The sequence below is a fragment of the Hypomesus nipponensis genome, chromosome 23 (assembly GCF_054491055.1).
Source record: "Hypomesus nipponensis isolate SF chromosome 23, ASM5449105v1, whole genome shotgun sequence".
NCBI classification, from domain to species: Eukaryota; Metazoa; Chordata; class Actinopteri; order Osmeriformes; family Osmeridae; genus Hypomesus; species Hypomesus nipponensis.
In genome coordinates, this window is record NC_140383.1 from 312,037 (window position 1) to 337,123 (window position 25,087).

General features: G+C 42.7%; 1 long non-coding RNA gene across 1 annotated transcript; it reads right to left on the reverse strand.

Moving 5' to 3' along the window:
• Positions 1–2,382: 2,382 nt before the first annotated feature.
• Positions 2,383–24,753, reverse strand: LOC146233254 (uncharacterized). Its single transcript, XR_014741659.1, has 3 exons — positions 24,338–24,753; positions 5,090–5,220; positions 2,383–3,850 (listed from the first exon to the last, which is right to left on the reverse strand). It is a non-coding gene; the product is annotated as an uncharacterized LOC146233254 (long non-coding RNA).
• Positions 24,754–25,087: the final 334 nt, after the last annotated feature.

Below are 25,087 nucleotides of genomic sequence, written 5' to 3' on the forward strand. Positions count from 1 at the left end.
AAACTAGTAAACCCAGACTCCTGCCCTATTTAATGACAGAAAAATGTGTCCCAATACCCATACTATTTAATGTGACAGAAAATATAATCTCCCAATACCCATACTACTACACTATTTAGTATGCCAGAAAAGATTTAGTATGTAATTTAGGGGGAATAGGGGCTGCAGTAACTGCATGAAAAAACAATTGTCTAAAATAATAATAATACAGATTTGAAAAGCTGTTTTTGTGTCTGAGGTTGGACACAAAACTTACACCTGACAACCTCTTCTTTTTGAATTATCTGGTATTAAGGGACAGCAGCATGCATTAGGCCCCCATTAACATGCTGAATCTAAGAAGTGCTAGTTCACAATGCAACCTGCCACTCCATGCCTAGTTGTTCTTGAGGAGACTGGCATAAAAGATTGCACATGATTTGTGGCACTTGGTGGGAGAATAATTACACACACTTAATGCATCTTGAGCAAATTTGCAGGAAAGCTCTTGTCTGTCTATTTACTAAGAACTAAAAGTGTTTGGTAAAAAAATGATAGGAAAGAAAGAAAGATAAAGGGAAAGTGGAAGAAAGAAACACAATTGCAGAAGTTCTTTGTCCTTCATTACCATTAGTATCCCTGTGTGATAAGTTGAGGGCTGTCTGACAGCGCATGTAATCAAGTCTGTCGTATCGGCGTGACAATGAAAGAATCTCTAAGTCTGTTTCAGGATGAGCTCTGACGGCAGCTTTTCTGTTCAACGTGTCTCAGTCTATTTAACTAGCAACCCACTGTTGTCATTGTTGACACTCCACACCAAAACAAAATATATTTTGTTCTTGACCTTAACAGTTGATTAGGCACTAAAACTGAATTCACCATTCACCTCTCTCAGTACTATGTGGTCTGTGTTGCATGTGCAGCCCTCGAGTGACCATGTGGATGCTGTGAGGGAGCAGAGGTGTGTGCCAGTCACAGGGAGCAGTGGCAACAATCTGCTTTCAATTTTGGGGGGAACAATTATATGACATTTTCTCAAGAGCAATTCCTGAGGGGGACATCAAAATGACTGCTGTAACACATAGCCTATATTGTAATATGTTAAATGTATATTATTAATATGTCCTTAACAGTGATTTATTGGGGGGGACAAATCCTATTTTTCCCAGGATGGGGGGGTTGTGTCCCCCTGTCCCCCCCGGGATTTGAGCCTATGACAGGGAGCATGCCCAGTGATGTGGATAATGAGCTCAGGGAAGGTGGACAGGCCAGCAGACCACAAGCTGTGTTCTCCATGTCGAGGACCAGTCACTGCCTACCTTCACCTGGGTGCAGCACATGTCCACAGCCCTGCCTGCTCTAGTCTCTACTGCATGGCTTTGGGGTTGTGAGTTGAACTCGCTAACTCTGCGTGAAGTACCTTCTACTTTATATCAAGGTCTGTGACACCAGCTGTTGATATGGGATTCTGTGTCTTTCAAAAGGATTTTGTACACTTTAATTAGGCTTTTGTTTGATATTCTTGTTGATGGGGGAAGCTGCTCTGCCAGTAAGTGCATCCGTCTAAGCAACCTAATTATTTTGTTTGGTCTCTGTGTTGCTGTGGTACTCCTGAGTGCAGTTGACCTGCTTGAGAACAACACTCAAAGTTCTGGCCATGGAAACAATTCAAACTTTACAATCAAGCCAGAGAGGGCAATCTTCAGAAGAGTCAAGTGGACAGAGAACTGTTTCAACTACGATTAATTCAATTATTTTGAAAGGCTGCAAGGGAGAGGGGGTGGGGGGGGGGGATGGTCTCTTGCTGTGCTTTAAACATGAAATGAGGCAGGGACTCATATGCTCACTGCAGCGACAGGATGACTGTGAATCTGTCATCCTTAAGTTGTAGAAACCGCAGGATATTTTATATGAATGAGGACTCTGCTGTACTATGGAGTATTACTCTTACTGACCCTGGAGTCACAGCCTTACTAGCCTTCTCAAAATTAAACCAGAGTTTGGTTAGGGCAATAAAATATCAACAATTTATTTAATAGACGGAATCATAGTCTATGATTCTTGATAGCTCCTTTATGGATCCATTCACAATTGTTAAGTTTAAAGGAGTTGAGGTTGTCTGAAAAAGCGTTGAGTATGAAGTAACATCCGATACTAAATCTCCACGTGCGGTCGGGCAGACTGGCTGTGTGTGACAATATAGCTGGGTGGGAGGAAGGAAGGAACACAGTGAGATGGACACTTTGATAAATAAGAGGTAAACTGGGAGAGGTGACAGGAAGTGATTGGATAATAAGCTGTCACCAATTTCACAGACTGATTATGGGGAAATTGCAGGATGATGGGCAGACAGATTTTGGACACAAATGGCTCTGTTCCATAGTCTAAATGTTGTAATGTGTACATGAGGTCCTGGAGGAGCTGCTGAAGCCTGATGAAGAGCAGGAGGATGAAGCCTACAATCCGGACCAGGACACGGTGTGACTGTAAGTTGGTATGTACAACCTGAGGGGTCAAACTGCACATTTATACGTAATATGACTGACAGGCTAGAAGTGAATGTGAGACAGACGTGATCACCTGAAACACGCGTCATTAGTTACCTCAGACAGGAACAGATATGTGAAGATGTTCTGTCTGTTCCACTCTTTAATTAAACACATGCTCTTCTTGTTTTTGCTATTATCAATGAATCTTATAAATACTCTCTTCTCAGACAAATAAAAGCTCAAAGCTGGTTGTATAAAAGGAATGGCTAATTGAAAATCTAGATCAGAAACAGATTCACTTAATCTCATTTCCATAGTAACTTAACAATACTGGTTTATTTATTTCTCGCATGATTTTAGAGTGTTAATGAATGATGCTAGATGCTGAAGAAGTTGAATTAAAAGCAAAAAACAAACTATGCACATGGTGAGCTATGGCTTCTCAAATTAGCCCAAATGAAAGTATATGGAGTACCACCACCCTTACTGATGCATAACATGTATCACATTTAAAATGAAATGTGAACCTTCTGGAGAAAAGAAAAGTACCTATATGTCAAATTTTGATTAGTGCTGGGCTTAGTTAATTCGATAAGATTAGGATAGGATAACAATGACTCTTGCTTAGACTGTTGCTCTTGTTGGTTAGTGGTAGCTGATTTAAACTGTTGTATTCTATTTTAGTTAATCCTATTTTTATTGGCTTTCCTACAGGTACACTTGCACTTAGAGATTCACGTTGTTTAATTGTAACTTGTTTAACTACATGCTCTTATGGTTTCTTCCCTTTAGCACTTATCTTTTGGTTGTTCACAATGTGTGCTTCTTGTTTTAGCTACCCGCAATGCTTTGGGGATCTTGTTGTTATTATCAGTGACCTATGCACTTGTAAAGCTCTCTCTTGGAAGTCGCTTTGGATAAAAGCGTCTTCTAAATGAATAAATGTAAATGTAATGTAAATTCATATTGGTCATACACCTTTTCATTCGACACCATGTGGTTTGCAGAAATCTCATCACTGCTCCCTACCAGCAGAGATCTGCATCAACTGACCAGAAAAACCTGGACTCACATCTCGTTCGCCTAGTTTAGGCTGTTGCTCATGTTGCTCATATAAACACTTCCATACAAAGGTCATTTCACAACTGGACAGGAAGACATTACAGTGATGGCTGATAAAGCTCTGTGAATGCTTTTCTTGTGTTGACTTTCTCAGTACATTGGCTCCGTTTCCAATCTGGTTGTTCGGATTCCAAGAGCAGCCGACAGGCCAGCTGACCCGGGTGGTGTTGATGTGCAGCACAGCAGGGGAGGTCTGGCATCCCTAACGCAGCAGCACCCAGAGGCTCCCCCCGCTCTGACCTGACTCACCCTCTGTATACCTGAAGTAAGGGTGTCACGATACCAAAATTCAGTAGTCTGTGCAGATTCTAGTAAAATAACACGATTCTCGATTCCAATTTCGATATCGTGGGAAAAAAAAGGATTTTCTAAGATTCCATGTACTTGAAACATGAACTTATAAAAATATTTGGAAAAATTGCAAAATGTCATAACACATACAAAACATGTGCAACAGAGTAAGCACAACATAATACAGTGCAATTAAGCCATTCAGCTAACAAGATGAACATGAGTTTACCTTCTAACCAAGGTAGGCTATAGGCTAACTTTAAAACTACAGCATAGCTAACCTAAACTACTAAGAAAGAGTGCATTCTTTGGATGTATTCAGAACTTCGCCGCGACCACAATGAACATTGATTTATTTGGCATGATGCCAGTTGTTAGCATCGGTGCTGCGCCTCTTCTGGAACGGCTCACCTTGAATTCTTTAAACAAATCCGGATGACGATCTTTCAGTTGCTTAGCTAAATTGGAAGTATTACCTCCCTTGATCTGAAGAACACGGTAGCATCTTCTGCATAGTGGTTTCTGCGGATTAATTATAACGTCACGGTCATCTGCCTCAAACTCAAAGTAGGCTATTTCCAAACAGGACTTTTTGTGCCTATGTTGTAAACAAGTCGAGGTGGGGCGATCACTGCAGCTGCAGTTGCAGTTGCCATCTTGGTTTTCTGAATGTAAACGTCGACTGGAACACTCCTGAATACTGCCCCCATCAGTTCCAGAAGAGGCGCAGCACTGATGCTAACATCTGGCATCGGCGCTCACGGTGCTTCAAAAAAATGGGCATAATCTGTGTTTTGATATTTTAGCATCGAAAGGTATCGTAAGTATCGGTTCTCGTGACATCCCTAACCTGAAGACCTTCATGACTCCACTGACTCACCCTCTGTCTACCTGAAGACCTTCATGACTCCACTGACTCACCCTCTGTCTGCCTGAAGACCTTCATGACTCCACTGACTCACCCTCTGTCTACCTGAAGACCTTCATGACTCTACTGACTCACCCTCTGTCTACCTGAAGACCTTCATGACTCCACTGACTCACCCTCTGTCTACCTGAAGACCTTCATGACTCTACTGACTCACCCTCTGTCTACCTGAAGACCTTCATGACTCTACTGACTCACCCTCTGTCTACCTGAAGACCTTCATGACTCCACTGACTCACCCTCTGTCTACCTGAAGACCTTCATGACTCCACTGACTCACCCTCTGTCTACCCGAAGACCTTCATGACTCCAAGCCAGGGCAGGGCCGGTGCACCATGGAGCAGTGAACATAATCAGCCTCAACATCCACAGCAGTCTGAATGATCTTTCCAGGGGGGCAATCATTCTATCCTGGGGAAAAGAAGCCAACAGGCATGACAAAGGTGAAATATGATTTTGCTTAAAAAAGCATGTTGACGATAACGATCACACCCAGGTGAGTTAAGAACAAAGTTACGCTAAGACTTTCAATGCATATCAATGTCCTTCGTGACAGCGTGCATATTAGTGCTGTCAGTGACAGCCGTAAACATCCCTGTGGGTGCTGGCAGAGACAAATCGTTTGACTGGGGATGCCAATCATTTCTGTTGAACGCTTTACATGCAGCTTCAGGGGATCTGTGCGATTAGAAGCGTGCTTCTCCTCAGTGTGGCATCCAGTGGTGGCTCTGAACGTGTCTCTTTTTCAGGGGATTTGGAGCGTCTGTAAACACCTGCTACTTGGACCGGGTTGTTCCGCTGTTAGAAAGAACAGCGCTACAGAAAGAAAGGCATCAAAAGGCAGGGAGATTGCAGCCTCGGTGGCACACGCCGCAGTGAGGGATTACCGCACCAGATGCCTGTTCAGAGAACACCCCCACCAAACGGCTGAACCCATGGCCTGCTCAGAAACCGAGATCACAGGCAGCCTGACACAGACGCAGGATGGGGATGAAAATCCGTCAGAATTGAGACAGATGTAGAGGGCGGCTGTGTGGTTACGAGGTTGAAGGTTTGTTGCTTGCAATGTTAGCATCTCATGTTGCATATTGTTTTCTAATGGGTCTGTACTTATAAACTCTGCACATTAGAGAGACAGGAGACCCTACCAAGCTCTGAGGGCCAGCAGCCTGGACGATTTACTCTTGTATTAACTACACGATCAGAAGAAACCCTTTATTCATGGGTGGTATAGGTATGGGATAGGAATAAGATGAGAGAGCTATGATGAGCTGCATAGATTAAGAGTGGAATCTCAGTGCTTATTTTGTAAGCTACAAATACTTCATACCGAGCAGATCAAATGTCTGCGCAGGCTGTGGTGGTGATAGGTTGGCTCAGACGCTAGACTGATTCCCAAGGACATCAATTTTCTGGGACCCATCTCTGGAGACTCAATATGTCAGATTTTGAGAAGTCCTGATTGATTTGGTGGACAGCCGTCCATGCGGAAATCTTCCCAGGACACGCAGTGAGCTGTGAAGAAACTGTGACAGCGCTAAGTATGTCAGGCATCCAGTAAGAATACTAAAATATATATATTTTTTTATAAAATCATCATTCAAGGTCCAATCTTTTTTTCTCATGACATTGAAATCTGTGAAATCATACTTCTGTATGAGTGAGGATGATTCATTGTCAGAATATTTTTTGTGTGTTGTAAGGTGTTACAGTTGTAAGGTGAATCATTTAGCACCAAAAGTGCAGGTGCATTTTGAAAAACAAAAGCAGATACATTTCGATGAGGAAATTGGGTTCACAGGAATATGGAAAGTGGGCAAATATGAAAAAGAAGAAAGGGAAAGGGGAGAGAGGAGGAGGACAGATGAAGAGGAACATATCGTGGAAGCACGAAGCTGAATGAAAGGCTGTTGGAAGCTTAGGGTGAGTGCTGTAATGAGACACCTGGCTGCCCACACACCACGACAGACAGTATGAAATATAGAAAGAGAGTTGGAAAGGTGAAGATGGAGAAGTGAGGTGAGGAAGCTACTAAGACAGAAAGGGGGAGCGCACGAGAGGGAGGGAGAGAGAGAGGGAGAGAGAAAGAGGGAGGGAGAGAGTGAGAGGGAGAAATTGTGTTGCCACAACGGCTCGATCCTGAGCCTCTGCTTGTGCTCATCTTGTCATCTCAGGTGCTAATTGGCACCTCCAGAGGGAAAATACAAAGTCTCTCTCTCTCTCTCTCTCTCTCTCTGTCTCTCTCTCTGTCTCTCTCTCTGTGTCTCTCTCTCTCTATCTCTATCTCTCACACACATACAGGGTTTTTTCACAACCCTGTACTGGGGAAGATATTCAGCCCTGGACTTATCTGTTGTACAGTATCCAACACAGTTGGTTATGGTTTGGGCGTTTTTTTTTTTTTTTTTACTCATAGGTTAGCATTCTATTTATGCCCACTTTAACACCCTAGTACTTGCTAATACTGAAAGTATTTTATTGTTAAAAGATGATTCTGAATATATTCCTATTTGTGGATAACCGATAAAACTAGCATATAAAGGCCTTAAGGAACGCCACATATCTCAGTTTACTCAATTCTGTTCAGATGAATGTTCAAAAATAGAGTGAGATCTACGTCATACATTTTCATAAAAACAAGCTATGACAATGTTTTTTGTGAACCTACTAGTACAGTGACATGTAATAAAACTCCCCACATTGTACATGCACCATACCAGCTCAGCACACGAAAATACCAATCTGTCCCCCCCAATATACAACAGAAAATATCTAAAATATATGTTCTCCTATTATAAACCCTGTCAATGGATCGGACTCATGTTATGTCTTATTTTCAATTCATTTCAGTTTGTTAAGAAAAACATAAGTGTGTGAATCCTCTTAATTGTAAACTTCTGCGATTTACTATGAATCCACCTTGCGTCGTTCTGCATTGTCATGGTTTCCCTAAAACCTTTTCGTCAGTCAGTTGAGCGCAAAGAAAGTAATGTTAATTAACTTGTTGGAGAGGAGGTAGAGTAATGGAGGATTTGAGGTTACCTAAAAAGCGGAGAAAACTGGACCAGCAGCCAAGCATACACATTTTTTTTCAGACAGTAAGTAAGCTAACTTGATACCAAGCTAAATGTGTAAGCAAATAAACGAGTAGCCTCATAAAAGCATTACAGGGTCACTGTAGCGCTCGAAACTATGTTATGAATGTGCACATTTTCATATATAAATAGGCTATAAAATTGTAGGCAATGCACCTAACAAATTAAAAAATTATGGGGAAGGGTATTCATTTGGACCCCCCCAATATCTAAACCATGGTTACGCCAGAGAATGTCTAATATAGAGAGAACTGCCACTCTCGGGAAACTTCCGGGTTCTGAACTGGTTGAAGTTCCATGTGAGGGCGCTAACGAGCGAGTGCAGAATGAATGGAGGTCTATGGAGTGGTACCCCTCAAAATCCACTTTTCTCAGGATATAATTTGTTGTCTAGTAATTTGAATTCTGAATTCGAACGGGGAGGCAAAAAAAATACACACTGCTGGCTGTTAGATTGTTTTAAAGTCACCTTTCTGTTCTAAAAAGCTTTTGAAAGTGTAACTGACGTCATACACATCGTACGACCAGAGCTACTGCTTTACGGCAAGCACTGGTAACTTACTTTTTTTCTCAGGGCATCGACAACACAGCTGACAGGTTAGGCTCTCCCTGTCAATACACATGCTAGAAAGAGATTTGGCTTGCTAATGTTGTTGCTGAAGTTGCTAATGCTGCGACATTCTGATTCCGCTTCGGATGCCATCAAGCGGGAGCTCTGGTCGTATCAGTCATTCACTAACCAATCAGCATTCATTAGCAGAATGCTAGCGTGTTATGGGCAACAACGACTAACCCTGTAAGAAATCAAAAGGACATAAGAAACTACAATCAAATCGGAGATTTTTGAGTGACAATCAGGCGAAAGAGACATATTTAGCCGTTTAGCTCCGTAGACTGCCATTCAACATGCACTCGCTCGCGATCACCCCCAGTGGAACTCTGGTGGAACTGCAGCCAAATTCGGTACAATGGGGCTTAATAGGGAGTGGCAGGCTTAATAGGGAACATGCAGGACAGGGGTGCCCTGAGCACCAGGGTTGGGAACCACTGGGCTAAGCCAATGCATGGCCATCACATGCACGGGGGATGCCATCTCACGTACCATGGTTGGCCAAAGCATGTCTCTCATCGACTCTTAAGTAATTACTAAGAGACACGTACAAGGGTTCTCCTTACGAGCGTATTCGAGAAACGCACGTAGTTCGTTATTTTGCTAGTAGAGAACCCTCGTAACAAGTAAGATCCATCGTTATCGGGAAACGCAGTTTAGTCAGCAGGATTTGATGGCCGCATTCCTGCCCTTTAAAATGCAATTCAATGTGGAAGTAATCCATGTCATTACGTTTTGAAATCCTTCCCAACACTGTTAACCAGACATCTTATGAAACAGTGTTGTGTTTAGAGACTTTCTGGAAAGTCTCAGTCTGTGAGAAGACTTCAACCACCTGCACCTGTCGCTCTGATCCTAACATGGCAGCGTTAACACTTGCCACATGCCTGTCTTTATAGCAACTGAGCAACAGTTGCAAGTAATTCTGCAAAAAGCAATCTAAAACCTATGGCCAATGTCTCTAACATAATGACAATGTGGATAAAGTAAGGAGGAGAATCTAGTTTAAATGCAGCAAAGTGTAACGTTGTGCAGTGGAGGAGGAGTCTCATTAGCATAACACATGTTCACTTCCACTTTCATCTCCTCTTCATGTCTTCATGTCTTCCTTGAACATGTATTATATTTACTGTTGCTTTACCTGAAGAATAGTTTGACTTAATCTACCCAAATATTAAACAGAACCACCCAAAGACCCAATACAATATGCTCGTATGTAAACTGATTAAAAGCTCATTTATAGGCTTCATTGTTGTGAAGCATGAACTAATCCTTAACGAGCAGTTAACAATCCATTTAGTTAATACCATTTAGTAAAAAGTTTAAACAACTATTTATGCATATGCCTAGCTTGATGGATATATTCATCATTAAGGGTTATCTATGTCTGTATTAAAAGTATTTTCATTAGATTCAAGGTCTTGAGCTTTTTAAGGGTGTTCTGGATGGGGTCACATACAATCAAGTGTCTGACCATCTGTCACAAACCAGTCATGTAGCATTTAGAAGTGTGTGTTTGATTAACATTCCTAAATTATAATTAAAGTTTTATAAATCCTTTTCTAACCCCAGAGAGTAAAGATCAACCTTAGTTCTGTGTGACTGCTTGAAGGACTCATCAGATTCCTCAGACAGCTGCAATGTGCGGTGTAGCCCCAGCTACAGGTCTAACAGCAACTCCTCTCAGTGGCTCTGCGCAGAAGTCATTCTGTCATTATGCATCCACCACTTTACCAAATGAGAGCCGTCCATAGAATACTAACACAGAAGCCAGCGACATGTTTGTTAAATTCACTGCAGTGTTGGGAAGGGAGAGAGACAAACAGACAAAGAGAAAGAAAGAGAGAGAGATTTTCACAGACCACGCAAGGTAACACTGGACATGTTCTTGGATGTTCTTCAGGTAGGCCCTGCTACATAGCAGTTAACCTTTAAACAAAAAAAAACTGAGGGCAAACTTGAATATAATTGTTTTTTGCAAGCATTTTAAGCTAGAACCTTTTGAAAAAATATACAAGCCAATATAAATACATTAAAAGGCAGACGTACAAACATACATTGAACAGAAACATAGTGCAGAGCAGGAAATATGAAGATTAAAGATGAATGTGTCACATTGCTGTGTAAAGTGTAGTGAGAGAGAAAGGGAGAGGTAGGGAGAGGAAGAGAGGGAGACAGAGACGGAATAGAACAACTAATAATTTCCTTGTCTGCCTTTCATCATGGGTGCTATGTGACAAGCTGTCAAATTCAGCCGTTGCTAGGAGACGGGGTCACCACATTCAAAACCTTGCCATCAGTTGCTATGGAGAACAAAAAAGTCACACATAACTGATGAATTACATATTTTCCTTCCCCAACTCTCATCTCACCCCTAAGACACGCAGCCTAGCTACAATTCTTTAAAAGGGAGGACAGTGGTGTGGAGGTGTGCAACAGACTGATATATGGCTGGAATGGGGGTGAGAGTGGCAGACAGTCTCCTGGCTTTGATCAGTCTCTGGATTGCAACACATCACTTGGTAATAAGGCCTGCATGCATCTTGGGGCTGCTAACCAACCACTTCTACCTGAAGGTGACTAATTTGTCAGCACTGGCAGGAAAAGGCCACCAGGTAGACAGCTATAACTAAAAACAATGGTCTTGTGTCGACATGAGCCACCTTTACATTACATTACTATCCCTCTCCTGGATGCAAAATAATTCCCCCCAACCCTCCTGTCTATCCAGCTGTCACCTCAGGGCCCCAACTTCTCAGTTTAGACTTGACCTGCAGTCTCTCTCTTCCTTGGGCTCCCCTCACATCACCTGCCCCGAAAAACACGTTTTTTAATGGGTTATTGATTAAATATGAATTGAAAACACCCATAGAAGTCAGGCAAAGCATGCATATTACAAACTACCTCACCCGGGCTAAATGAAGGACTGATCAATATGGGATTAATTGTGTTCCCTTGGAGTTATGTTGCATTCTGGGTATTTGCCCCAGAGCTGAGACGGCAGCAAACAAAAGCCTGGGCAGATCCATGGTCTATCGTTCTAATAATGTCTTCTAATAACACATGCACATAAATCATTAAGATTACTCCCATATTCCCTTCCATGGTTGGTTAAGCGCCTGCAAAGGTACATTGATTTAGTTCTCAGGGTTGAACACCATGTGCTTATCAGGTGTTGCCAATTGTTACCTTCATCCAAAACAAATCACTGCAATTGAAATCAAATGGATCTTGCAAGAAAGAACAGGCGATAACAAAGGCAGGGATTCTGGAACCTAAACATCCTATTCTTATTAAAGAAACTGTTAATCCATTAAAACGTTATCATTTGAGGAACCCTGAATAAGACACTCACTTTTAAAAGACAGATTTGGAATCCTTGTCTTGAGAAACTCTGCCGCCTTGCGACTGTACTTTCTGGAGGACGATCAGAAGGTCAGTCTTCATCTATCTCTGGCTGGACATCCACAACACCAGGCTGACCGCTGGGCAAGACCTGTCCACACTGCTCTGGAACACAGAGCAGCCTTCAGGACCACAGACTCCACACAACTCTGGAATACAGAGCAGCTTTCAGGACCACAGACTCCACACAACTCTGGAATACAGAGCAGCTTTCAGGACCACAGACTCCACACAACTCAGGAATACAGAGCAGCTTTCAGGACCACAGACTCCACACAACTCTGGAATACAGAGCAGCTTTCAGGACCACAGACTCCACACCGCTCTGGAATACAGAGCAGCCTTCAGGACCACAGACTCTACACCACTCTGGAATACAGAGCAGCCTTCAGGACCACAGACTCCACGCCGCTCTGGAATACAGAGCAGCCTTCAGGACCACAGACTCCACGCCGCTCTGGAATACAGAGCAGCCTTCAGGACCACAGACTTCACGCCGCTCTGGAATACAGAGCAGCCTTCAGGACCACAGACTCCATGCCCGGCAGGGAACACAGCTGGATAACAACAGGCAGTAAGAGCAGAAGAGCATTTACTACAATAAATGGAGGGTATTGTATCATGAAATCCTTTTTGAGTTTATGGTTTGTTGATAATGTTTGAAAATACAATGATAATGAATGCTTTAAATTACGATGAAGAGAAGAACTTATCAGGACATGTTTTATAACATATTACTTTTTGGGGTGGGACCTAAACTTGTGTGCTGGACTAGCTCATGCGCTCACAGTCATGAACACCTTGTTCTACTGCTGGTTCCACAACTGAACTGACTTTCACTAAAGGAAAATATGTTTGCTTGCTAATGCCTGGTAATGAGTGTTACGGATTTAGACTGCTAACCACAGGTCATCAGGACAGGACTTGTTTTGTTGCCACGTTTTGCTACTTTAAGGTTTCACTAACTCATGTTGATGAATTCGCTCACATTGTCTTAATTAAGAAGAAGATGAAATCATGGTTTGATTTATGGAAATAATGTATCCTTCAGATGAACAAAGTGCAAGTGGAGTTGCAGGACTTAGGTGACTGTATAGAGGGAGCAGCACATTTCCATTTTGATTGCTTCGGAACAGATAATAGAGGCCAATCTTCCAATCACAAGCTCTGATCTCCCACCCTCTCCCCCAGGTCTGCCTGTTCCCTCAGATTGCATTCTTGGAGCATTAGAGGAAAATCTAACGAGCCAGCTCATCCACGTATCATGCTCATTGCATTCAAACTTTTTTGCTATTTTTTTAAGAAGAGAAAGGTCTTTCACAATACACAAGGAGCTATGCTAAATTAAGCAGACCTATAAATATTTTAATTATTCAAACACAAGACCTCCCATTCATTATACATTTGACTCTAAAATATTGATTAACACAGGGTCTTAAACCTTTGGGATCTTGGCACATCTTGTGCTAGAGGATATCAAGCCACAACCTACTAGCTTTGGCTTAAGAAACAACACATGTTATTGTATTGTATAGTCTGTACAGAAGAAAACTGATTGATTTTTTCAAAGTTTTAGTGTGAAGCCTTGGGTCATCTTAACAAAACAAAACAAAATTTTCTACTCTCTCAGAATACGGCAACTCACCACTGGCAATGTGTTCAAAGCTACTTATCATGGGAACAGGGGCGTTTATACACGGGGGCCTAAAGTTTTTTTTTTTTTTTTTACTTTAAACTTTTTTTTTTTTTTTTTACTTTTTGCAAAATTAAAGTATATAATGTTTAAATATCATCTGTTTCCATTTTTCATGTGCCCCTCTGATTAAACACTGCCCCCCCCCCCCCCCTGGCCCCCCCAGTAAAATTATTCTACAACCACCACTGCATGGGAATAACCTGTAGTGTGTGTCTTGACAGCATTATTTGTATTTGTGCCAACCTACAGTGCAGGATACAGTGGAACAGCAACACCATCACATGATGGAGTATTGCTGCCTCAAAAATACCTCAGTCTATCCAACATTTTACATTTAGTCATTTAGCAGACGCTGTTATCCAGAGCGACTTACAGTAAGTACAGGGCGGTCCCCCCCGAGGCAAGTAGGACACAATGTCATTTGGCATTGGGAATTGATCTGGCGACCTTCAGATTACTAGCCCGATTCCCTCACCGTTCAGCCACCTGACTCCATCCTAACCTCATTATTTTAGTTCTACATACAAACCAGATATAGAAAGCTGTTTATGGTACTTTATCACACACTTTCAATAAAGAAATGTTGAAATGAAAGTAATGATAGTGGAACAATATTTGATTGCAAGCTGGTCTCTGTTCCAATATGAATCAGATTCCATTATTCATGAGGGTCGGTTAATTAGTCTGATGTTTGTTGTGGTTGTTGTGCATCAGTGTTGCAGCCTTTCTCGCTGTGTCTCTGAAGACCCGGCCTGCAGGTTCTGAGAGAGATCATGTTCAGGAGGGTTTATCTTTAGGAGCTGCTGAAGCACTCAGCCACTCCAGAAAGAAATGTCAAACATGGAAAGCAACGGGAAGGATAAAATGAAGGCAACAGAGAGAAGAAAGGAATAGGAGTCTGGAAGGTTGTGTGTAATGAGAATACAAAGTGATAAGCAGGTTTATTTGTTCTGATAAAAGCGAACCTTTATTGGTACCCCATTTTCTATGGATATTATGGTTTAGACCAGACAAAATGGCACATGCTACACTCAGATAAGGAATTAGTATAGACATAACTGGCCCAATTTGATAAACTGTCAAGATACAAGCAAAGTTATTGAAATTTTCATAAAGTTGAAGACAAGTTTCTGGCTTTTTAATAATCCTTAACTGGATTTGCTGGAACGGGTATGTAACTGTTCCCTTGGTGTGATTGTATTTCACTCTTTTTCTATTGCAATCTTGTCTTGTTTAACAGTATAGAACTGTATAAACTCATCCACTCTCCTCTCCACTGGTTCACTTTGTTGTCAGATCATGCTTTAGTACGGATTTTCCAAGGTATCTGTTGTTATTAAAGCTATATATTTAGTTTTAGATTGTGCAGACATTCACACTGCAATGGAGGGGATAGAAGAGAATCCTCAGTTCATAATGTTTAATTTCAAACCTCAGCAGCCCACCTGGCGTAACGTGGCTTAACTCACTTCAGATATGCTAGCTAAAAATCTATTTGTTGGTGTGAAATTACATTGATATGCATAATTCTGCCCTTTACACATACTTCACCAACATCAACACCGTGCCCCTTGTTTCACTCAATGAACACATTCAGCATCCAGCACCCTGGGAACCAGTGATGAGCAGCACAGATGGTTGTCATGACAGCAGGTGAGAGTTGGCAGCGTTTGCTCTGTCACACAGGGAAACTGAGGCCAAAACTTTGTAAACATACATTACTTTTTTCAGACTGTTCATCATATCAGGTTATCTCTTAAAGCTGAAAAGTTAGATGGATTTTCTGAACATGTATGTAAACTGTTCGTCCTGTTTATTCAATGCATGTGACACACATTTAACACCAGCACCACAGTGTTTTTGTTGTTTAACTAACCCTAACCGTACACTAACCACAATCCTGCCCTAACAGCGCCTGGCATTGACTGTAGAACCAGCCCAGGATGCTTGGTTACACCGATCTGGTCCGAAAATCTCCCTGCTAAAGGGTAGCATGACATCTGCAGTTCAGACTTTGTGGAAGGCCCTTTCCTGTTTCTGCTGGATCACGCCCCCAAGCACAAAGCATAGTCCAGCCAGATGGTTTGTCTGATTGGTGTGGAAGAACTTGACTGTCCATGACAGATCCATGACCTCAACCCTGTCAAACACTGTTAGGATGAAATATAACCCCAAACATAACTCCATATGTGGCCCAATTGCCTGCATCTGAGCCCAACCTCACTGATGCTCTTAAAATCTGAGCCCAACCTCACTGATGCTCTTAAAATCTGAGCCCAACCTCACTGATGCTCTTAAAATCTGAGCCCAACCTCACTGATGCTCTTAAAATCTGAGCCCAACCTCACTGATGCTCTTAAAATCTGAGCCCAACCTCACTGATGCTCTTAAAATCTGAGCCCAACCTCACTGATGCTCTTAAAATCTGAGCCCAACCTCACTGATGCTCTTAAAATCTGAGTCCAACCTCACTGATGCTCTTAAAATCTGAGCCCAACCTCACTGATGCTCTTAAAATCTGAGCCCAACCTCACTGATGCTCTTAAAATCTGAGCCCAACCTCACTGATGCTCTTAAAATCTGAGCCCAACCTCACTGATGCTCTTAAAATCTGAGCCCAACCTCACTGATGCTCTTAAAATCTGAGCCCAACCTCACTGATGCTCTTAAAATCTGAGCCCAACCTCACTGATGCTCTTAAAATCTGAGCCCAACCTCACTGATGCTCTTAAAATCTGAGCCCAACCTCACTGATGCTCTTAAAATCTGAGCCCAACCTCACTGATGCTCTTAAAATCTGAGCCCAACCTCACTGATGCTCTTAAAATCTGAGCCCAACCTCACTGATGCTCTTAAAATCTGAGCCCAACCTCACTGATGCTCTTAAAATCTGAGCCCAACCTCACTGATGCTCTTAAAATCTGAGCCCAACCTCACTGATGCTCTTAAAATCTGAGCCCAACCTCACTGATGCTCTTAAAATCTGAGTCCAACCTCACTGATGCTCTTAAAATCTGAGCCCAACCTCACTGATGCTCTTAAAATCTGAGCCCAACCTCACTGATGCTCTTAAGTTTACTCTTGAGGCTGAACAGTAGCAAATCCTACATCAGAGCGAGATTGGACATAAGCGTATCCAAATACAAATATATATATATAGGAATTCTAACAACCGTAAATAGATTTCTCTTGCCTTAATATTCATATTTATTACTAATAGACAAAGACAAACAGGAGTGTTTGTAAATAAAGCTATCCATAATCAAGTGTTTAGAATAATTGAATAGCTGCATTTATTACAAACCACTGTGCTTTTCGAAAATGAGATTAAATCACATTTCTTTCTTCATTTGTTTTCAAAAGATTATTGTCCTTGTGAGAAACTAAAATAATACAGACTTAAAAATATTATTAAAACAAACATCCACTAAATATCAACCAAAATTCAATATGTAGAGATCAAAAACTGAAAGACAGCTTTATCAGTCACAATGAAAAATAGTGACAAAAACCTCACAAACAGGAAACTGAACTCCTGTCTGGAGTTTCAGTCGATCAACCAGACAGATCCCTCTCACCCAGGCCAGCAGGGGATAACAGTCCACTGACATGCGAAGAGCTCATCCATACAGATACATATGAAGACATCTCTCAGCCAAACAGTGATGCCTTCATCATGACTTCTACTTTGCTGGGAAACGAGACCTTAGGAGGAGAGAGAGAGCGGGAGAGGGAGCAGAGTGAAAAGAGCAAAAGAGAGAGAGGTAGGGAGAGATGAAGACAGAGAGAGGGGGAGGAGGAGAGAAAGAGGGAGAGGAGGGATGGAAAGAGGGAGGGAGTGAAACAGAGAGGGAGGTAGCGAGAGAAAAAAAAGGAGAGAATGAGGGGAGCGAGAGAATGAGGGGAGCGAGAGAGAGAGAGATAGATAGAGGAGACAGAGAGAGAGGAAGAGAGGGTGAGAACCCTCTCTGACTGGAATAACAAACAGCCTGAAGGAAGAAGGGATGTCAAACGTGAAGGACGCTGAGAATTAGTGTTAGGATAAAGACATCAGGGACCTGGTCCACAATCCCGCAGCTGTTTCTCTCCTGGAGTGGAGATGGGCAAGCGTGGGTGGGGAGGCAGGCGTGGCAGGGAGGGTGGAAGGACAGGCAGGGTGATGGCAGGCGACTTTACCCGCCGGGCCGAGGATGACATAAGTGGTGGTGGAGGGAGCAGGACTGGAGGCCAGGCAGAGGCTGGCAGGAGACCCTGAGGATCTGGAGGTCTGGACTCTTGTCCAGACAGAGGAAACCCTCCGGATCCACAGCTGCTTCTCAGAGCAAGATGACAGGATCCTTAATGGTTGTTTCACGTCTTGACTTTTATATCCAGCATTACTGGGCATATTACTGGGCCTATTATACATAGGGCCCCGGAAGATTTATCACCGCACTGCTGTGTCACTGCTGTCTGTCTAGCTGGAGTTGTGGAAATAAATGTACGTTTTGGTACCCGTCTGTTCTTACCAGCATCCACATTCTGATCAGTCATTCAAGTCAAGTCAAGTCTTTTATTTGTCAGGTACATAGAATAACACAAGGTCAGACTGGGCACTGAAATCCTTAAGACAAGACAATGCAGGCACCTGGCATAACAACATAAGTACACAGAACATAATTTACATCTATGCTGAGCTTAAATAAGTGAAACTTCTTAAATATACAGATAGCAATAAATAATACACTATACTAACCCTAAATGCACATAAAACCTATTACAACCATATAACCTATTCTAACCTAGGTGGAGTACAAAACAATAGTGCAAAATTGCAGATCAGTCATTCAGTTACTGCTCTCCTGCTGTGGGTCCTGCATGGTCCTGCATGGGCCACTCTTGTCTTACACTGATCCTGGCATGGAAATTGATACGATTACAAATGCTGCTACTTTTCTTCATTTAGTTTTTGTTGGGGTGAACTGCATCTTAATGCATACTAGTGCATTTTACAAATTGTAGATGACCAGCTATTACGGCGAAATCATTTTTTCAATTCTTCTTTTCACTGTAAACTATTCTGAATCTGGATTTAACTTCACAACTATCATTTCTCTCCTTGATATAAACTTAGACACTATTGTCCAGAAAGTCCCAACCTCAACCTAGTTTGCTATTTTCCACCATAACCTATTTATGTGGATATAGCAAATAACTCAAAACAGTTTTTGGACGTCCTTTTAAGAGGTGAGCCATATTTGAAGCAGATGTTGGCAGTAAACCTTCTCCCATCACACCCTCCTGTCTTGACAGGTACCTCCTTGGTGTGAGGAGATGTCGTCCCCACCCTCAACCCCAGCATGGTCCTATTACTGTGCTGAGACTGCACTCTAACATGCAGTCAACCTGCTAGGGCCAGATGTTGACCTTTACACATTACACCAGCAAGAAATACAATGGAGCAGTACAGTCCTGTACAAGAATGCAAAGGAACATATTTAGTCATGACTGAGTGTCTGGCATCCAGCCCCTCATGCTGGTCCTGTCTAAAGTAAACAGTGTTATGTTGGTACTTCAGAAGCAATGCACTGGCTAACAAAGAGGACAGACTTTTGGAGGGAACAGAACTTTTGGTTTTATTCAGATTTAAGACATCTTGCTACTTAGGAGGCATCACCACGGTGACCTGAAGCTTTCTCAGTGTGAGGAGTGGACCACTCTGCAATGTTGGCAGACTACTCAGAGATCTGCTGAAATTCATTGATTGATGAATCACTGCCTCTTGGCAGGCAGGCAGCACAGGAAAGCAATGCCCAATGCTGAGCCAAACTGCAAAATAATGTCAGACAAATTGTTGATCATTATCTATAAAATGTGAAAGGCGGACCTACTGAATGACAGATATGTAAATCAATGGTTTCAATGGCATGTCTTTAAGATTGGTATCAAGGTATCAAGAACCAAATAATCTTATATCAATTGCCAGTAAGCTGTTTTGTAGCTGGAGAAGTGTATTAAAGACGAACGACACCCATCCTTGGAAATGACTTATCTAATAGAAGTGTTAGCTTCAGTATTAGTAAAACACCTCCGTTCATCTTGAAAAGATGGCATGCAGAGCTAAAGAGAAATGGCAACCGTTTTTCTACAGTTACACAAGCTGTGTTGCACTAGTGTAACATCTGACTACCTCAACTATAGAATCCTGCTCTGACTAATACCATAGAATAACTGAGGGCCACTTTTGCCATTCATCTGTTACCTTAAAATCTGTGAGCACATGCACTGTTATGTCAATAAGTGCAATTAGGTCAACATAAGAGTCAGATAAGTGGAGAGCTTGTCCTTATTACAAACTCAATTTATGATCTCTGTACATGCACCAATTATTGCCATGAAAAATGTCAGCAGTAATGTTCTTTGACAACTTAGTGCCTTGCCCAAGGACACAACATCATTTGGTACGGCGGGGAATCAATCCGGCAACCTTCTGACTACGAGCCCGACTCCCTCACCGCTCAGCCTTCTGACTCCCTGATATTACTCCCATCTGATATTTCTATGGGTTTCGATCAATTCTCTTTATGGAGCAATGAGACATTCCCGTAGCAACAGGCTGGCAACGTGTTTTTACAATTGTTGCCTGAAGTCATATTTCTGTGGACAGATGTGTTGTGGTCACTAAGAAGTGCTGAGAGCTATGACCGCGATCTGCCCGGTTGGAACCGTGAGAACAATGGCAGAGCTGACCCTCTCTCCCACCGACTACACTGGGTTCCATGTGAGTGCTTCCCTCATTACATGGTGACGCCAGTCCGACTTCCCCTGCTCTGGTTTCACACGCAGCAACACAGAGGGCCATTACAAGGATGACAACCCCATTATACCTGAAGGTTAACGACACATCGTTCTATCAAAGCCCAAAATGGAAGCTTCATTTACCAGCTTAAGTGACCTGGCACATGTGGAGCCTGTGTTATAGGTTGGTTTCAGAGGGCTGTGTAAGCTGTGGACATCAGTGAACCAGAACTAAAGGTGTGCAAATGGCACATGTCTACCTCATTCAAACCAGCCTGCAGACTGCACACTGTGTTCATATCAGTCAGTATGATGAGTGCTCTCTCTCCCCATGCTGCTTGTTTTAAGGATAGATGTGCAGACATTGAGAGGTTGGGTGGAGAGGATGCTGAGGGGGAGAAACCCACTTTTAGATCTCAAAGCTGTGCTGAAAGGTTCAGTGTGAAACACACAGCCCTCTTCATTACTCTTCAGATTAACTACGAGAAGCAAAAAGGGTCAGTCTAATGTTTAATGTTCAGTGTGCTTCAAAAGGTACCAAAGCCTTTGTGTGCCTTACACAAAAAGGTAGATACTTGGATGTGAATGTTTTCACACAGTATTATCATTGACTGACATACCATTGTGATTCAACGTTGATGCCTTAACTAACTACTACATTTTATTTATCTAAACCAAACCACCAATAATACACAGGTCTGGGCTGGCACCTCTCAGAGACCCGCGGCCCAGACACCCGCGGCCCAGACACCCTCGCCATCCAGACAGGCTGTCTCTGGGACTCCATTTAGGGTGAGGCCCCAGTGGGTAATAAGGTGGTTTTACAGATGGAAAAACTGGCGTGGCTACTGTAGGGGGTTAAATATTGGCCAAACAACCAAAACTAATTATTTTATGGTTTAAAGGAAGATGGGAAACTGAACAGTGTATTAACATGAACCAAATAGTGCCAATAAAATTGGAATTAAAGATATTTGACTCTATGGGTAAAACCAGAGCAAAAATTGTCAAAGTAAGGTTGAAATAAAATATACGTTTGATAACATTGCAAATTAAGGAAATCAATTACAAGGCAAACATGTTACAAAAAGGTCTAATAGCAATTCATACGTATTCAAGTTGTGACATGTGAAATAATACTAAATGCTTAAGAAGTCAGAGGGCCGGTTGGTAATGGAAGTGGGCCAGTATTTTGGACCATCCCAACCCCGTTGGCCCACCGGGGATTGTCCCGGTATCCCCGATGGCCAGTCCACCCCTGGTACAAGGACAAGCCAAAGCTGAGGAAAAGGTCTTAGGAGATCAAGAAACCACAGAACAATGCTTCACAATTCCCTTTATACACAAGAACAACCAGCCAGACCACTTCTTGACCCTTACTTATCAACCTTTGACAAACAATGCTACAGTGAGTTACACAAATAGGTGTGAGAGCCATCAAGTTGAGACCCTGTCGAGCAACTCCAGATTTTAGCATATGAGGTAGGGGCAGGTTGACACCCAGCCTTACACTACCTAGCTGCCTGCCAGCCTGTGAAGCATCACAGCTACAAGAAGCTGACAGGCAGAGTCGTCTTGGTTTTAATGACCATCACCTGCTTGACAGGCCACATCCCTCAGCCCCCTGCAGGTCTCCTCTTTCGCACCCCTGGGGAAAACAAAGTCCCCCCTCCTCCCTCTCCACCTTACCCCCTCCTCCTTGTCCACCTTACCCCCCTCCTCCCTGCCCACCTTACCCTCCTCCTCCCTGTCCTCCTTACCCCCCTCCTCCCTGTCCACCTTACCCCCTCCTCCTTGTCCACCTTACCCCCCTCCTCCCTGCCCACCTTACCCTCCTCCTCCCTGTCCTCCTTACCCCCCTCCTCCCTGTCCACCTTACCCCCCTCCTCCCTGTCCTCCTTACCCCCCTCCTCCCTGTCCACCTTACTCCCCTCCTCTTTCCATCCATCCTCCTCCATGGGCGTTCCTCCTCTGCTCTCCACGGGTGTTTGGTGCTTTCAGACCCCTCAGTCTGCCATGTCTGTGATGTTGTTGACTTGTTGAGAAGGTGATGGTCAACTCAGTCACAGGCTCACCCATAGAGGGCTCTGCTCATCAAGAAGAAATCTGTGCTGACAAAGACTTGCTCAGTTGACCCAGATAACACGCCTTACCACTGGTGTCTCAGTTAAAACCGTATCTCATAACTGACTGGTTATGCCATGGGTAGAGTGAAATTATTTGTGCTGTAGCCTGTTGCCATAGGGAGGAAGGGAACCTTTCATTAGGAGTTCTAAATATAATTGAGTAAGAAAACACAGACCAAAGACAAGGGTCAGTCCTCTCGGGCATTTGGTGCTAAACACTGTAATTGGGTCTGTAAAGTATGTGATATTGCAGAAAATTTTCTTTATAATATTTGAAGGGAGCACCTCCAGATTTCTTGACCATACGAACCTACATTTGAAATCAAAACTTATTAGGAGAACAATTAAAACAGCTGAAAAACTGATATTATTCACGCTACACTTCCATGAGAAGAGGACTCAGCCATTCACTTCTCCATGGAGGCTCACAGGAGCTTCATAGCCGCTGAACAGGATGTCAAACAATGGTTCTATAAACAACATTTGTTCACAACAGTTTGCAAAGTGGTTGAACAGAAGAACTCAAGCAGGCGAGCTCCATCTGGGTAGCTTGCTGACAACAAGCTGCGAAAATGATCCAGTTTTTGACATGCTGTCAGAAGACTGAAGTGCACCACACCAATCTCACTTCTCTCACTCTCAGACATACTTTTACAGTATTCTACTCCAACAGGTGCATTTGAAAACAAAATGGTCCTGGCAGTTACAGCATGTTAAATACAGTGCATGAGTGTTTTGAGCATGTTAAATACAGTGCATGAGTGTTTTGTTCTACAAGTGAAGAGCTTATTGTGTAATGCCTGGGCCCCAACTGCCTGTGGAATGAAATGGGCTCAAACAATACAGCTGGTGCCAGGAGAACTACAGCTGGATTCCATCTGGTCTGTATCAGGAGATCCTGGGAGCTGTGGAGTGCAGCTCTTTTGGGCCATCCATATATTTGCTTGGCACACCACCAGCAGGACAAAAGTAACTGACTTTAACAATTAACTTTAACAAATCACATAAATAACAAGGAGCATATTTTGCTCCTACAAAAGCCTGTTATTAGATACAAACCTTAGATACAAAAGACATTGTGATCTGTAAACAGCCTCCAAGTCTGGCCTGACCAAAGGTCCTCAATGCACAACAATACGAACTTCTTATTGTGGACTTATAAACACTATTAAGCCAGTGGTTTTCATTGTCACAATTTTTACCATAACAAGGTATTACAAATTGTACACAATGTTGGAATATTTTCATGAAACAGCTTAATTCCATTAGATCCGTCTTCTTAACCCAGCAGTGATTGCAACCCACATAGCATGCATTTAATTAACACTGAATTACCACAAAAGCTGGTCATTACACATGGCCTGCAGAACACACAATCAAAATGTCTCTGGCTAATCACTTTCAGGACATTAAAATCTCATAAGTGTTAAAGCCGTACTTCACAAGTATCACAGTTCACTTCCTCACTGCACGTTGCCATGTTTATTGCTGTTTCAGGCAGCAAAAACGGGAGAAAATCCCTGACAGTGATAATGTTAACCTGACAGTCACCTCAGCAGACTTTATCCTTAAACATCCTTAGAACAAGATTTTGGTCGCCCGAAACGCTGCCCCCTCCTCCCCCAGTTACTACGCACTAAATGTGAACAAATATATTTTTTAGACTGCTACACATGTTATACATCATTGGAAACCTACAATTCGTGTGCTTCCATTGAAATAAACCAATTCAAGATCAACTCGCAACAGCAAGTACCATCAACGTCTTTGTCCGGTGACCGTTCCTTCAGCAAAGTCAGAGAAAAAAGTTACAACTTACCTACGATTACTTCGGAATGTTCCAGGTATGCACACAACCCATCAAAACCTCATCTGCGTATTCCCAAAGGTCCAAGGTATCTAACCATGTCGAGAAGTTGTCCAAACAATGAATTATACATACAATTCACACATAGCCACGATCTTGTTGCTTCATTCTTCCGTCGCCAATTATTTGTATTTCAGTCTCTCACGCACTATCGCTCATTTGAGGAGATGTGGGTCGAGTACAAACGCGGAGGTAGTCTTAAAATGGCCGCTAAACTCTGCCCTTTCGATTGACATCTTGTTTGACCCAATAGGAGCTTCCATGCCCCGTTGATAGCCCTCTAAAGCCAACTAGGTCTGTGCGTTCGTTCTAAACGATTATTTCCAACTGGCTTCGACTGGCTCTGAAATAAGCTAGTTAGCCTTGTAGCCTAGCGCTAGCTGTAAATGGCGATACACCATTTGTTATGTTTTGGTGGAGACTTCAAAATAAAAGTCGATTGCGCAATATGGTTGACAGAATCAGTGTTCTTTGTGCGCCAATCCTGGGAATCAGATAAAGCACTCCAATGTGTTCATGCTTCAGTTTTTGTGTTTCAGTAATACTAATGTGTGATTTAGCTATTATATAAGATAGTTCTAATTACCACCTTTCATTAGAGATTACAATTATACCTTTTTATCCTAAGAATTGGACCTTGGTTACAAGGGTCCTTCTGGAGTCTCCAAAAGGCCCTTTTAGAAAATGCCTGGATGTACTCTT